We start from the raw sequence: 14948 nt of genomic DNA on the forward strand, positions 1-14948 counted from the left end.
TCTGTTTCCTTCACCCTGCTTTCCAAAGACCCTATCACAGTGTCTGGAATACAAGAGGTACTGAAAAACTCTTTATTGAATGAATGATAACTGAACAAATGGCATATGTTGTAGTTGTGACACTGGCTTATGTTCTTTCTTATTCTTATTTTGTTGCTGTTGTTGAACTCTGGGAATTACATTACTAGGAAAAGAAAGAGAGGCAGACATAAGACTTTTTAACTGACTGAAGGTTCTCAGGATAAAGTTTATTTTGTTTACATTTCTCTGATTTTCTATTTTATAACAGCTATCCAAGATATTTAAGCAAAAAAAAAATCACTTATCACAAAGATATGCAAAATTATAAAGACATATTTTATGGATAAGAACATTGAGGCCCAGATGGAGAAATGTTTGTCAGTTGTCATATAAATTATTCCTATTAGAGCCTTTGATTTCAATTCACTGCTCTTTTTAATATAGCACTGATCCTGTTGATTGTGTACTTTTAGGGACCTGGTAACTGATAGATTCGAGACTTATATTCAGATCAGCTGCCTCTAAACCCAGTGCATATTCTTTTTCTTCAGTAGTTCTCAAAGTGTGGTCCCTTTTATACTGATCAATTTGGGGGTTCTCTGCCCAATGCTCAGGGAAGAGCCAATTATGTGACACTGAGGTTGCGAAGAGAGAAAGAGTTAGTTGCCAGGTGCAAAGCAAGGAGATCAGAAGGGCTTTGGGCTGTAAATCTATCCTGAGCTGTAGAAATTTCAGTATTTCATAGCATTCAAACAAAGGTAGCCTGGCTTAGGATAATGACAAGGTTAGAAATTGCCTAATTACTGAGTTGTGCCAATTGATCATATCCTTAGTTTATTTTAAGTTTAAGGTTTAGGCTACATATACATGTCAGGTGGGCCAACTCTGATTATAACTGTCTAGCAAGATAACTTAGGAATTGGGGCAGTCAGTACTGGGCTGACTCATATTAATCAAAAAGGCTATGTGCAAGGGCACCGACTTCAGGGTTGTAAAACAAGATAAGGGAATACAAATGGGGCCAGTTATGAATTGTCTTCTTACTGTCTAGTTACCAGGTAAAGATTACACAGTTGCAAAACATAACATCAGCATGCTCCCTAAAGACTGGCTGTTGGAGATCCTGGACTCCTGTGCCATATGGCAAGGCACAATGGCAGCATCTGCAGGCTTCCTCTTCTCCGTGTCTCATTGTTTCAGCTTCCTTCTTTAGTGACTTTCTCTCTCAGCTGTCATGTTGTAAGAAGGTCTTGCAGCTGGGGCCTAGGGTGGCATCTAGGAGCTAAGAACAGCCCCTGGCAGGCAGCAGCAAGTAACGGATTAGTCCAACAAGTACAAGGAACTGATTTCTGCTAACAACCACATGAGCTTGGAGGAGGATCTTGAACTCCAGAAAGTTCCTTTAACCTGCCAACACCTTGATTACAGCCTTGTGAGACCCTGAGCAAAGGATCCAGCTAAGCCATGCCTGAACTTCTGACCCATGAAAACTCTGAAATAATAAATACATGTTATCTTAGGTTGCTTGATGTGTGGTGATTTATTATGCAGCATAGAAAACTATTGTGAGGTCATCATAGTTGCACTACCCGGGCTTCAAGTATTCCTTATAAGTGGTTGAGATTCTTGGAAGGGTGATGCTTTGGAAATGTGATAGACACTTGTATGTTCCCAAGTCTGGAGGATTTCAGACAAATTTATGTCTAATGGCCATTGAGTCATTAACTTGTTAGGACTAGAGTGTATTTTGCATTGTTGAACTTTGCTATGGTCAGAAAATTCAACAGTTATTTTGCTAAAATATATATCCTATGGATTCTTAACAAGGAGTATGTATTGCAGAAATAAGCCTTGTTCGGAGAGCTTTCCAAAGGTGGCTATGTACCTGGTTTTGTCCTTCCTTTAACAGCTAGGGAGGTTCTACTTAGTGAAGGAATGTATGTGTAATACCATCTAGATTGTTTGATGTAGGGCTCTCTGATGGATATAAATAATTAAGATGAGAATGCCTGAATCTGCACTGTGAAGAAATAAAAAAATAAGTACTTTAGCATTATAATCCATTTAGGTAACAAATTCTAAATGTTATATAGTGAAGCTTTGACACAAACATCCTGTTTCGCCTCAGCAAGTGAATGAGCATGGGCTCTAACACTCAAAATACATAGATTTCAGTGTAGTCTCTGCCACTTATTAACTGTATGACCAGAGCTTTACTTTCCTAATTTATAAAAAGAATATAATAGTACTTACATAATAAGGTTATGGGACTATTAAATTTTATAATATATGTGAAATGTAAAATACAGAGCATGGTACATATTAGTTGCTCAATAAATTGTGGTTCCCTCTTTTCATTCCTTAGCTTAAAGTAACACACCTACCCAACCCTACACACATGTGCCTGCTCACACCCACAACACTTAAAGGAACCAGTGAAACATTTTGATCTTGATGAACAGGTATTGTCTATTCTGATCTGGTCTTGATACTTTCCATGTTTCCTTGAATTATTCTTACCTGATTTTCATTACATTGTTATTTGATCAGAATTTTTATTTTTATTTTTAGATTTAACCTTTGAGATTGTTTAAGCGCATCTTTGAAAGTATCTCTATCAGATCATTCTACAGAGCTTTGCTTTCTGCCATTACCTCTATAAAATATCTGGGCCTATATCCTTGTTATCTTTTGTTTATGAGATGCTGAAGCTCAATATTAGTTTCTTTCTCAGCATGGTGTGACTGGTATTCTTTATTATAACATAAGGAGAATGAAGTTTTAAACTTCTTTTGGCTAGAATTAAGTATGAATAGTGTATAAGCTGAAGAGAGTGCTTTTTCGCACCACTAGAAAAAGACACAGACTTCATGGTTTTCCCAGATTACAATAGCTCTGGGGATTATCTTGGGTCACTGCCTCTGAGTTATGGTCTGTATCTGTTAATATTTAGTTGAACAGTCAAGTATATAATGTCCATCATGGAATTATCATTTTTATAACTTTTAAAATAAGATACCAGTATTATGTTTCGTAAAAAATATCCTTTTTGTAAGATGGTTTTAAGATTCCATAAAATCAATCTTTAAGATTAGCTATGTGGAGTTTCACTTGTATATTTGGCGTGACTAAACTCTTTAGAACATGGGATGAGATTTTATAGAATCTGGGTCACAAATAAGCTGTTTGACTTTGGATAAGTTGGCTGTGGCAGTTTGAGATTATTTATGAACCCCCAAAAAGATAAAGATTATGTTTGCAAACTTGTCTGCTCCCCTGGGTGTGATCCCCTTTGATTGTATTAGATTCAGCTGAGATGTCTTTGATTAAATTATGTTAAAATTAGGGCTTGATTTGACCTGATTCCCTGCCCCCTTGGTGGGCTGATATAAACACGCACTCACAGAAGAAGGCACAGGATGAGAGAGCACTCCATAGGCACAGGAGTGGAGAAAACTTAGATCTTTAGGCCCCTAGAAGAGAGAGGAGCTGTTTGCTTGATAGTTTGCAGCTGAGCGGAGAACGAAACAAGTCCTTATGCCAACCTGTAGCTGAGAGAGGTAGGCTGAACCCTTGCAGAGATCGCCCACTATCTTGCTTCAACTTATGGCACCTGACTTGGGTAAGAAAGTACCTCTGATGGTACCTTGAGTTGGACTCTTTAGGGTCTTGTAATTGTAAGCTTTTACCCCAAATAAATACCCTTTGTAAAAGCCAACCGAATTCTCATATTTTGTATCAGCACTCCTTTGGGCTAACTAATACATTAGCCATCCTGCAAAGCCCTCAATTTCTTCATATCTAAATGCAATAAGGCTATTGGTTTAATGATTTAAGGTTTTTCTAGCTAAGAATTTGGAGTCTTGACATGTAGAATTGTTTTAGTTCTCTAAGCTTCCAAAAAGCAAATTATCAGAAACGGGTTGGTTTTACAATGGGAATTATTAGCTTAAAAACTTACAGTTCTGAGACTGTGGAAATGTCCAAATCAAGGTTTCATCAGGCAATGCTTTCTCCCCAAAGACGAGCTGTCAGTGAGCCTGGAATCCTCTATCATATGGCAAGGCACAATGGCAGCATCTGCTGTTCCTTCCCTTCTCCTCAAGGTGTCGTTGCTTTAGCTTCCTGCTTCAGTGGCTTTCTCTCTCAGCTTCTGTGTGTTTCTCTCCATATTGTTCCCATTTATAAAGGACTCCAGTAAGACGATTAAGACCTATTCTGGGCCAACCCTTATTGAAGTAACATAATGAAAAGGCCTTTAACCAAAGTAACCTAATCAAAATTTTGTAGGTCCCACTACAAATAGGTTTACACCCACAGGAATGGATTAGCTTTAAGAACATGGGGTTCCTCCAGCTTCAAACCATCACAAGAATATTTGCTATTTATATAATTGCACAATATGCCTTTTCTTCCATTTTTTGAAAATTGCTGCTGACAAGCACAGTGCTTTTACCATTTTGCAAAGAATTTGTTGTATTAATACATCTGGTAGGAAGCAACACTGGAGAGTCTTGGAAGTAATTAACAAATATCTAGCAGCCAATAGTTGAATTTAGTGTGTAAGGGCATGTATTACAGCAAGTTGGAATCTCAATGGGTACATAAATATCCTGTAATATGAATGATGAGGAGAATAATATTTAATTATTACTTACAATGAAAGGTGATGTTTTTTCATATTCTTGACTTCTGTTTCTTAGGAAAACCCTAAACAATGGATTGTTATTATTAAGCTTACAGGTCAATTAGAAGTAAAGGATGTGCATGTGTGTGTGTATGTGTGTGTGTGTGATGGGAATGAGGTGGAGGGACCAAGGTGGAAATTCCAATACAGATTTGTGAGATTTCATGCTTAATTACTATTAATTGAAGTTCATGTAAGAAATGTTGAATCTGAGAAAATAAAATTTATCCGACCAAGGACTGTTGCCATTCAGTAGTATGAATATATGATTCTGTGGCTGGATGAGTTAATGGTCTATAAATTCATAATTTAGGTGTTTCACTTCCATTTTCCTTGGAAATCCACATGAGAAGGGAAAATTTGAGCTAGGTTTACTTAGTTTGCTGTCTGGTTTAACACTCTTAGGAATATCGTATTTTACATAGAATTTCTCTGCTTGGTGGGATGTTAGATTAAATGAACTCTGAAGGTTTCTTCTCATTCTAAGATTCTGTAGTTTTGTGTTATCTCAGAGGCATTATTTGCAAGATATAAATGCTTTTAAACAGAGAATCTAATGCTAGAATGTATCTAAGGTAGTGTTATATTTGGGTTTTGGATGGACATCTCCTCAACCTGTTTACCACAATGTCAGGAAGGACTGAATCTCAGGTGGATCCACAAGCAAGATGACTGGCTCTATGCCCTAACTTTGAACCCTAGATTCTCACTAGGTATATTGGATTCATATGTGCTGAAGCCCACTAAAAGAGTTCGTGAGAGTTCAAACTCTCCTGTAAACATACATTCCTTTGAGCAAGGCCAAATAGTTTTGTTGTAGCTATTAGTTATACTCTGTAGACTGTTTTAGCTGTGTGTATATTAAAATGTGCTATGGAAAGGGCACACATAAGTTTTGCTGGAGCTTAAGCTTTTAAAATTTGGGGGCCACCTTTAAGAAAAATAACAAACATAAAGTTAAGAATGAAAGTGAATTATTTATTTAGAATAAGGAAATAAATGACAAAAGTCACAAACTGAAAAAAGCTTAAGTACTACAGAATCATAAAATCCAGAAAAATATTTTTATTAACTACCATATAATATCTCTTTTACTATATTTTTTACTGCTTACTATTTAAACATGTCTCCATATGACAATGATTTTGTAATATCATTACCTATAGAGAGAATAGAAAGAAAATTCCGTTCTTCTTCTCATGGTTGATTGAAATTTGTCTTTTATAATTGATAATTTAGAAAATATTTTTTTCAGCTTCACAATTCATTACTGGTAATGTCATATACAAGTTTAGAATTGTCAAATTTGGGAAAATTTCTTTCAGGTTTCTTTTATGTAGAGGCTATAATACTTGGAAAATTTCTTCAGGCTTCCTACTTTTTGAACATTGTTTCTTTTCTACTACTCATGTACTCACATTGCTAATTATTGATTATACTGCAATGTAACTTTTGATTCTACCTCTTCATGTTTCAAGTTTGGTTACCAGGTGTGTGGGTGCAGTGATAGAAAGTAGTCTTTCTTATAAATAATTCCTATATTGGAACAAATCACAGTAATTTAAATACAGAAATGACTGTCAACATATAATATCCCACTAAACCAAAATAAATGTATTCCATGACTCTACCTGATACAAGGGGAAGTTGAGGAAAAGGAAGCTAGAGTGTAAAGAGATGGTAGTCTTAACCCTAGAAGATTTAAATGTAATAATATATGACTTTTAAAAAACTTTAATTACTCATAAATTAAAGGAGTTGAATTTGAGATTACAATTATAAAACTAGAAGCAAGTTTTTGTTGAAATTCATGACATGATTAGTCAGTTCAATTTATGTAAAATTGCATTTTATAACTATCAGTCAATCTATAGTTTTCATTTTAACACTTTCTGAACACTTCCAATTCAATGCATAACGTATCAGAAGAACTTAAATATTTTTAGTGCTTTATTTAATTCTACACATCTACCATGATTACATTAACGGGTATTTTACTTTAGCAGTACAGGAACAACTACTTTTTCCATTATTTTATGAAAACTTAAGCTTCCCAATGGAACCAAGGTTATTTTCTGTTACTACCACATTAATATCAGCTTAGATTTCTAATTAATGGCTTCCTAAAATTAGACATTTAAATGCCTCAGTTTAGAAGATGATTTACGAACTTCTTAAAATTCACCATAACCACATAGACTAATTACTTCACATTTAAATAAGTTTATTAAATTACATTTAGCAACCAATGAAATTTACCTTTTTACATTTTTTTCACTTTTGTCTAGTTTATTTTTTTGAATTTGAAATAAGTTGTAGGTGGGGGAGAGAGAGGATATATGAAAATCTCCCACATTTTGATGTAACTTTCATGTAATCCAAAACTTTAAAAGTAAAGTTTAGAAAAATATATAGTTCTATAAGCATGAATAATATGATTAAAGAAATTGCTAATATGCCACTTATCAAATTAATATAATGAAATTCCTTTCAAATCCATATCAAATTTTCAAACACTATTGACAAACTGATTATAAAATTTACTTGAACTTAGAAGTCCCAGGAATAGTGCCATTCAGCTATTTGTTCTGATGCCTCCTGGGCCTATATTGATATTTTTTAAAAGGCCTATCCATCAATCAAAAGTAAAATTCTTAAGTAAACATATTTATTTAGTTGCAGCTCCCAAGATAAAATGTGCTCATAGAAACCCACACAGAAAACTGTGTGGGTTTTCTTTTCAACAGTTAATAAAGGACAACATAAAATGTTTAGAAGAATAGCCACTGAACTCTTCAATATTTTAACTGAATCATACATTAGTACAAAAAATTACAGAGGAATTACAACAAAGCTTTATCTATGTATGGAGAATTGCGTAGGTTGATTATTACTGTATTATCTGAGATTTTTAAAGTCTAGGACAGTCTCTTATCTACTGATTAGAGATGAAACAGAGTCCAGATGACTCTTAGAGCTCAGTTTCATGTTGGTATTTCTTTGAGTTCATATTTGATAATTCCTCTCTGATTTGGTACATTCCATTTATATAATTATTCTTATTAAATATTGTTGGCTAGGTTTTCCAAGTTAATATATACAAGTTCTTTTTCCTAATTTACATGTGATATTTGGTAGTTAATGTTAGGATTCATGTAAAATGTTATTTGCATTGTCTCATAAACATCATGATTTAAAAATATTTAGTGTCAAGTAGAACAATTTTTCACAGTAACGTTTTACTTTACTTACTAACCTATAAACAGGATTTATACTGAAACAATCAACTAATTGCATTTTTGGTACATACTGCCAGTAATTTGATTATAAACTTGTGGGACCTCTTTTTTTTTCTTTTTTTAAATACCTTGATCAGCAATAAAGCCATAGTTTATGATAGAAACTGTGAGAGAAATACAGCTCTTGTAAAAATACAGCAACTAGTACAGATGCTGAGATAAATCTCTAGTCAAGTAGGTCTTTCTATAACTGTTCTTTTCAAGACTAATTTATTAGTCCTGACATGTAATTTGGATTTTATTAAACCCTCAAATTCCACTACCCCCCATTCTGTAGTAATTATTCTTTGTATTTTTATGTTCTATGCGTCTCCTTGACTTTTTCCTTTCCATGTCTGTTAATTAGATAATAAAAACAAAACAAATAAAATTACTCATAAGATATTATTTGTAAAAGTTTTTTGACTATCAAAATGAAGCTAAATTGACTATCTCAAAAGCTTGAAGTTTTGTTTATAGGAACTGATGTGATACATTTGATTTGGTATTGGTAGATTATTTTCAATAATTCTTCAATTCCACAAGACCTGCAATTCATACTATCACTTCAAAACAAACGTATTAAACTTGATTTCCATTAGAATGTAGTTATTCTTCATAATAATAAGTTAAAAAAAAACAAGATCTAGACTATATATATGCATCTCTAGCAGTGCATACAATGATTGAGCTTCGACATTTCAACTTCTGGACAAGAATGCCAAGTTAGTCTTTCTTCATAAAAAGCAATTACAATTTGAGAACACTTCGTGTTGGCCTCTTTCACTAGCACTAAGTCTGCCTCATCTGACTCTTTCCATTTCATAAGAAGCATTAGTTCTCCACTGCTGTCTTTGGCACCAGTTATACGTTCAGAAGCAAGACCTCTAGCAAAGCCTCTTGGTTTGTTAAGAGCATCGCTTTTCTTTGATTCACTGTCAGCAGATTCACTGTGGGATAAAGGTTTTCTTTTTGTACCATCTTTCTTCTCTACCAGCTTTTTGAGAATTAAGAAATGCTTTAGTTAACTCTGAGCAATCTCAGTGTCCTTCAGGCTCCCAAGCATCGTCAGCATTTATAAATTCCTTCCCACTTGAGGAAATACCCCACCTTTCCCTTTACCACACATCAATCCAGTAATTTTTCCATCTCAAATTCTTCAGGTTCTGCCTTTTCAACTTTTTTCCTCATTCCATCCTGCTTCTTTCCCACTCTTTAAAATATAGTTTTATGGGGGGCCTTTTTTTTTATTGCAGACTTGAAGAGCAACACCAGCTCCATGCTGCTCCGGTTGGGGTCTGCAGTGTCTCCCACCCTGTGCGCCTCCAGCTCAAGCCACATCCATTGGGGAGGGGACTGGACAACTAATGACATCTTCATAGACTCTTTAAAAATGGACACACCTTCTAGCAATGGAAGAAATTATATCATTGACGGGGAGGCAATGACCACTGGAGGTTCTGATGGCAGGGAGTGGGGAAAACAGGTGTAATACAGAGGCATTTTTAGGACTTGGGAATTGTCCTGAATGATATTGCAGTGACAGATATGGGCCATTATATATCTTGCCATAATCTACAGAATTGGGTGGGAGAGAGTGTAGACTACAATATAAACTTCAATCCATGCTTAGTGGCAATGCTCCAAAATGTATTCATCAATTGTAATGAGTGTACCTCACTAATGAAGGATGTTGTTAATGTGGGAAAATGTGGGAGGTGTGGGGAACAGGGCATAGGGGGATCCCCTATATTTTTTAGGTGACATTTGTATAATCTTTAAAAAGCAAACAACAACAACAACAAACAGATTTACATTCACAGGATTGGGAGTTAGTAGTTGAAGATATTGTGAGCGACATGATTCAATCCTTAACACCCCTCATGTCTTGATTTTTCTCCTAATATAGCTTTGATTTCATGCCTCATATTAAAATATGGAAACAGACTTGGCCCAGTGGTTAGGGCGTCCGTCTACCACATGGGAGGTCCGCGGTTCAAACCCCGGGCCTCCTTGACCCATGTGCAGCTGACCCATGCTCAGTGCTGATGTGCGCAAGGAGTGCCCTGCCAGGCAGGGGTGTCCCCCGCGTAGGGGAGCCCCATGCACAAGGAGTGCGCCCAGTAAAGAGAGCCGCCCAGTGCGAAAGAAAGTGCAGCCTGCCCAGGAATGGTGCTACACACACGGAGAGCTGACACAACAAGATGACGCAACCAAAAGAGACACAGATTCCCATGCCGCTGACAACTACAGAAGCGGACAAAGAAACAAGACACAGCAAATAGACACAGAGAACAGATAACCAGGGTTGGGGGGGAAGGGGAGTGACATAAATAAGTAAATAAATCTTTAAAAAAAAAATATATATATATATATATGTCTTATATAAACTCTGAACTATTTTCCTAGCAAATGTCAAATGCTGATTAAATCCAACTCCTCTGCATAAGGATAGCTAAACACAGTCAGAGAAAAACACTATCATGTTGACCGGTCTCCCTTAAATTCAAGACCACCAAGATCAAGTGGGCCTTTTCTGCTGTGCAGAATTTCTGGTCCACTCACCTTCCCTCTCTCCTAATTCCTTCACCTCTCCCCTCAAAACTCCGATACCTCCTCCCCTGTCCTTTTTTTTTGGATGATGATCTTGCTTCCCAATTCACTGGCAAACTAAAAGCCCTCAGAAGGGAACTCTCACAATCCTCCCAATCCCCCCCAAAAAGAACCACACACACACACCACCACTGCGCACATCCTGGGACCTGAATCCATCTGATCTTCCTTCCCACCTGATACTGCATAACATGTTTTATCCTACATAAACCAATCCCTACACTTGCAACTAGATCCCACTTGACTTCATTGCCTCAAGAACATTTCACCACCAATTATCCTATCCCTTTGCCCTATATCCTGCGTATTTCCTCAAAACTAGGCCTTTCCATCAGCATACAAACATCTAGTGTTAGTTTCACTCTTAACAATAAAAAAATTCTCTTAACCTCACAGTAACTCAAGTTTCTGCCTCCTTTCTCTGTTATACACCAAAATTTCTCCAAAGGGTTATCTATACTTATCTACAATTGTTTATCTGCCCTTCTTTCCTCTGAATCTTGTTCCTGCTCTCTATTAAAACTGCTCTTGTCTAGATCATTGCTGTTGTTCAATGGTCACTTCCAGTCTTCAGTTGGTTAGTCCCAAGAACAGCATTTCGCTGTTGATTACGCTTTCTTGCTTGAAACACTGTATCTTGGAAACATTAGACTCCCCTAGATTCCCTTCTACTCTACCAGCTGCTTCCTCTTAGTTTCTCTTGCTGGTTTCCCATCAGCTTTCAACCCCTGAATATCAAATTCCCCAAGGCTCAGTCTTCTGAGCCTTCTTCCCCTCCATTCTTCTCTTTCTTTCTCTACATTCATTCCCTTGGCTCATCCAGTCTCATGGCTTTATATTTCTTCTATATGCTGAAAATTCCCAAATTCACCTCTCAACAATAGACCTCTTCCCTGACCCCCATATCCTCCCTGTAGTGCCTGCTTAGATATTGTCTTAGTTTCCTGGCTACAGAAACAAATCCCATAAATGGTTTGGTTTAACAACAGGAATCTATTGACTCACTGTTTTGAGGATAGGAGAAGTCCAAAATGGAGGCATTCGTAAAGTGTTTGTTTTCTCCCTGAAGACCACAGCATTTTGGGGCTGGTTGACAGCAATCCTTGTTCCTTGGCTTTTCTATCACATGGCAATGCACATAATGATGTCTTCTCCTTTCTCCTCTAGGTTCTGCTGACTTCTGACTTCTTTCTGTAATTTTCTATCTCTGTGTCTGACTTTCAATCTCCTTATAGAGGACTTCAGTAATCCTGATTAAAACCCAACTTGATTCAGTTGCACTACACCTTAATGAAGTGGCAGCTTCAAGAGATCCTATTTACAATGAGTCCACAGTCACCAGAATGTGGACCAAGACCAACAACATGTCCAAACTGGGGTATATACTTCAGTCTACCACATATGTCCAAAAAGAATCTAAATTAACTTCCTTCCAAATATATCCAGACTCTGGCCACTCTCACCATTTCCATTGCTACCATGCTGCCCAAGATACTGTCATTCTTCTCACCCATGCTATTTTTTTTTTTTTAATTTTTTTATTTTTTATTGACTTTGTAATAATATTACATTAAAAATATATATGTGAGGTCCCATTCAACCCCACCCCCCCACCCCCCCTCTTCCCCCCCCCCAACAACACTTGTTCCCATCATCATGACACATCCATTGGATTTGGTAAGTACATCTTTGGGCACCTCTGCACCTCATATACATTGGTTCACATCATGGCCCATACTCTCCTCTATTCCATCATGTAGGCCCTGTGAGGATTTACAATGTCCGGTGATTACCTCTGAAGCACCATCCAGGGCAGCTCCATGTCCCGAAGACGCCTCCACCTCTCATCTCTTCCTGCCTTTCCCCATACCCTTTGTCCATTATGTCCACTTTTCCCAATCCAATGCCACCTCTTCTATGTGGACACTGGATTGGTTGTGTCCATTGCACCTTTATGTCAAGAGGAGGCTCAGATTCCACCTGGATGCTGGATGCAATCCTCCCATTTTCAGTTGTAATCACTCTAGGCTCCATGGTGTGGTGGTTGTCCTTCTTCACCTCCATCTTAGCTGAGTGTGGTAAGTCCAATAAATCAGATTGTAGGTGCTGGAGTCTGTTGAGGCTCAGGATCTGGCTATCACATTGTCAGTCCAGAGATTCAAATCCCCTAAATATATCTTAAACCCCAACATTAACTGCACCTCCAGCACATTAGCATGAAAGTCTTATGAAGGGAGATCCCATCTGAGTCCAGATTCATCACACATAAACACCATTTCCAAAGAGGGGCCATCTGCCCTGGTAGTTAACCCCATCGGCCATGACCATAACTCCCATGGGTCTCTTTAGCCCTCAAAGGAACCAATATCTGCTTTATCTGTCTCTCTGACTCTGCTCAGTTGTGCATGAGGGCAAACCTTCTGCCAGCCTCCAGACTCTTTTTTAGAAACTCGTAGCCATATAAACTCATTTCTCCTTTCCATTTCCCCCTTACTTTAGGTCAAACAGCATTTTAAAGTCATGGTATTTTATGTAGACATGGATATTCTGCTGATCCGCATTGAACCTTCCGTATAAGGTCATTTTCCAGTTGCATCATCAGTTGGTAGTTGATAGTGGTCCCTCGTTGCCAGGGAGGCTCATCCCCGGGTGTCATGTCCCACGCTGGGGGGAAGGCATTGCATTTACATGCTGAGTTTGGCTTCGAGACTGGCCACATTTGAGTAACATGAAGGCTGACAGAAGGAAATTCCCAGGCACAAAGTTGCTCTAGGCCTTGTTATTATTTTGGGTTTATCAGCTCACAAGCATAGTCATTAGTATCAGGGGCTCACTGTTGAACCCTCACTCCCTCCCAGTCCCCACCACTGTACCTGGGAGACTGTCGCTGCTCCCCTAGGGACCACGACAGAGCACCACTGGCCGGGAACCCAGTACCCCCCCTACTGTGGTTTTTAATTGTTGCCACTATGAGTATATCCAAACATTACCATGCACCCTGGACATATGTTCTGTACAGCTCCCTGTCAGTCATATATCATCTGTCATTGGTATCCCATACCAGTATCCCTCCATTGCCATTGTTGAAACACTCTGTGATCCAGAACTCCCCGAAATTTGAAGCCCAATATAATGTCATGGTCCCTTACTAGGGAATGGCATATAGCGATGAGTTTAAAGGATAGATAAAGAACTTGGATAAAGTTAGATAAAGAACTTAGATAAAGAAAGTTGACTTGAAAAAATTCCACATCCTATTTTTTTCTTTTTTTTTTTTTTTTTTCTTTTTTTTTTTTTCCCCCCCCCCCCCCTAATTATTCAGCTTTTCTTCACAGGAGTCCTAGACCACAGCAATGTATATATATAATATACAGCACTCCCACACATCCACCAGAAAACCTTTTCCCTTCCACAGTGATACTCTTACGCCCTATTCATATCATATTTACTTAAAGTGATGTACAGAGTCTGAGACATTAGCTTTCTAACAAGGTGACATCTGTATTTACATTATGGTGCATACTTTAGGATACACAGTTCTTTACATTTTTAGTTATCCTATGTTTTACATTATGGTTTACATTATCAGTCTGTCATCTCCTATATGTTATGGTGTAATATTACATGTTTTATATCCATCCTTGTGTACTCTCAAGAAACTCCTCTCTTACCCCCCATTTACTTTGGTTCCACACATTTAACGTCCATTTTCCCTTCCACCTTAGTGCCCTCAGTGATAGCCAACCTCCGTTTCCTGAGGAGCCACTTCCAGAGATAGATGGAATAGTGTTCAGGGCCTAACTTGCTCAACTGCCCCAGTGCCCTGGGAGCCACCCTTTCTCTCGAGGGATACAGTTCCCTCTATTGGATGGCATTAGTCCTCCCCAGGATGTGGGTCCACCCCCACTCTCACTACTTGGGTTTCTACCCCATGGTGTCACCCACTCTGGCAGAATGAGCATTTAGACATTCCCCAGGAGCCCGTCCTGCATCAGACCCTCCCCTCCGAGCATTCTAAACAGGTAACCCTCTTTATTATATTTTGATATGATTTTCTCGGCATTTTACTCTCCACCAACACCTGACCCTCTCCTGGTTCGTATGCTACCCCTCCCTCCCCCCACTTTTGGGCAACGTTACCCACCCGTCCCTCCCCAGCCACCCTCAAACCCGCAAAGCCCCAAGCAAAGGCAACCCCTTGCCCCCCTTTTATCTCTTCTTTGTGTTCATACTTACCACCATCTCGTCTTAAATTCCACCCCTGCAGACATCGGCTCATATCCTTCCTCCACCCTCCGATTTCCTGCAAGCCTATCGTTCAGTCTCTTGCTATCTAGGGCAGCTTGTTT

The 14948-nt window shown here is 38.1% G+C and overlaps 1 protein-coding gene and 1 pseudogene across 12 annotated transcripts in view; one reads left to right on the forward strand and one right to left on the reverse strand.

Annotated features, from left to right (window-relative positions):
- MAPK10 (mitogen-activated protein kinase 10) overlaps window positions 1–14948 on the forward strand; it is a 366398-nt gene that overhangs the window by 247108 nt on the left and 104342 nt on the right. The gene's annotated exons all lie outside the window — the stretch shown is intronic.
- On the reverse strand, window positions 8654–9360 carry LOC139437402 (chromobox protein homolog 3-like; annotated as a pseudogene).

The sequence above is a fragment of the Dasypus novemcinctus genome, chromosome 1, assembly GCF_030445035.2.
Source record: "Dasypus novemcinctus isolate mDasNov1 chromosome 1, mDasNov1.1.hap2, whole genome shotgun sequence".
In the NCBI taxonomy this organism is placed as follows: Eukaryota; Metazoa; Chordata; class Mammalia; order Cingulata; family Dasypodidae; genus Dasypus; species Dasypus novemcinctus.